The 2,500-nt window shown below is 35.6% G+C and overlaps 1 protein-coding gene across 12 annotated transcripts in view; it reads right to left on the bottom strand.

The window, feature by feature from the left end:
* dcc (DCC netrin 1 receptor) overlaps window positions 1-2,500 on the bottom strand; it is a 402,326-nt gene that overhangs the window by 62,657 nt on the left and 337,169 nt on the right.

Genomic DNA, 2,500 nt, shown 5'->3' with positions numbered 1-2,500 from the left:
TCAGCTGGAAATACGTCATCATACAAAATAAAACCCCGCCCCCTACTCAATATTCATTTTCAGCTGGAAATAAGTCATTATACAAAAATAAAACCCCGCCCCCTACTCAGTATTCATTTTCAGCTGGAAATACGTCATCATACAAAATTAAACCCGCCCCCTACTCAATATTTATTTTTAGATAGAGCTATGTAATGATGTTAAAATAAACCTCCGCCCACTACTCAATATTCATTGTTAGATAGAGCTACATAATCATATTAAAATAAAACCCCACCCCCTACTCAATGTTCATTTTCAGCTGGAAATACGTCATCATACAAAATAAAACCCCGCCCCCTACTCAATATTCATTTTCAGCTGGAAATAAGTCATTATACAAAAATAAAACCCCGCCCCCTACTCAATATTCATTTTCAGCTGGAAATAAGTCATCATACAAAATAAAACCCCTCCCCCTACTCAATATTTATTTTTAGATAGAGCTATGTAATGATGTTAAATTAACCCCCGCCCACTACTCAATATTCATTTTTAGATAGAGCTACATAATCATATTAAAATAAAACCCCACCCCCTACTCAATAATCATTTTCAGCTGGAAATACATCATTATACAAAAATAAAACCCCGCCCCCTACTCAATATTCATTTTCAGCTGGAAATACATCATCATACAAAATAAAACCCCACCCCCTACTCAATATTCATTTTTAGATAGAGCTACATAATCATGTTAAAAATAAACCCCGCCCACAACTTAAAATTGAATTTCCGCTAGAAACCCGTGATCACACAGAAATAAACGCTGCCCCCTACTCAATATTCATGTTCAGTTGGAAATACATCATCATACTAAAATAAAACCCCGCCCCCTACTCAATATTCATCTTTAGATAGAAATACGTAATCATATTAAAATAAAACCCTGCCCCCTACTGAATATTCAGTTTCAGTTGGAAAAGTAATCCTATTAAAATAAAACCATGCTCCTTACTCAATTTAATTTTTTTGTTAGAAATACACAATTATACTAAAATAAAACACCGCCACCCTCTCAATAATCAGCTTCAATTATGAATACATTATTATACTGAATTAAACCCCGCTCCCCTACTTAATATTAATTTTGATACAATAATAAAACCCCGCCCCCTACTCAATGTTCAGTTTCAGCTGGAAATATGTCATCATATTAAATAAAACCCCGCCTCCAACTCAATATTTAGTTTCAGCTGCCATTATGTCATCATACTGAAATAAAACCCCACCCCTACTCAATATTTAGCTGAAAGTTAGTCATAATACTGAAATTAAGCCCCGCCTCCTACTCAATATTCAGTTTTAGCTGGAAATATGTCATCATACTGAAAAAAAAAATAAAACCCCGTCCACTACTTAATATTTAGTTTCAGATGAAAATACATCATCATACTGAAATAAAACCCCGCCACTACTCAATTTTTAGTTTCAGCTGGACATACGTCATCACAGTGATATAAAAACCCCGCCCCCTACTCAATATTCCTCTAAAATACGACATCATACTGAAATAAAACCCCACCCCCTACTTAATATTCAGCTGAAAATACGTCATAATACTGAAATAAAGCCCCACCCCTACTCAATTTTTAGTATCAGCTGGACATACGTCATCATACTGATATAAAAACCCCGCCCCCTACTTAATATTCCGCTTCAAATAAATCATCATACTGAAATAAACCCCGCCCCTTACTCATTATTCAGCTGAAAATACATCATCATACTGAGATAAAACCCCGCCCCTTACTCATTATTCAGCTGAAAATACGTCATCATACTGAAATAAAGCCCCGCCCCCTGTTCATTATTCAGTTTCAGTTGAAATGTAATAATATCAAAATAAAGTCATGCTCCCTAGTTAGTATTAATTTTGTTGTATATATATATATATATCATCATCATCATCATCATACTGATATAAACCCCTCCCCCTACGTGATATTCAGTTTCAATTGAAAACACTTCATAATGAAACAAACCCCTCCCCCCACTCAATATTCATATAGAAACAAGCCATCATAATGATATAAACCTCCGCACCCTATTCAGTACATTATAGTCAGAAATATAATCATCTTAAAATATCCCCCCCACTCAATAATAATGTTCAATTGTAAATGGTTGCATCATCACACTGTTTCACACAGACTTTAAAGCATCTCCATCCCAGCGCTGAAGCAGAGTGAGGAGCAGACAGTGACTGAAGAAATGAGTTCACAGGCGCTTTATTCTCTTTGTGTTTCTGCTCTTATTGTGATTGATCTGACGCACCGCAACAAATAAATGTTTCTCTTCATAATCAGCAAACACAAACACCACCGAGAGGAGCTCATCAGCATGAATATTAACACACACACTAACACACACACATACACACACGCACACACACCTGACTTCATTTCAGGATGTATTGATTTATTTCTGCACTTGTTTCTCGCTGTTGCTGTTTGATTTA

Source organism: Danio rerio, chromosome 5 (genome assembly GCF_049306965.1).
Source record: "Danio rerio strain Tuebingen ecotype United States chromosome 5, GRCz12tu, whole genome shotgun sequence".
Taxonomy (NCBI): domain Eukaryota; kingdom Metazoa; phylum Chordata; class Actinopteri; order Cypriniformes; family Danionidae; genus Danio; species Danio rerio.
This window is presented reverse-complemented; position numbering and strand designations above follow the sequence as displayed.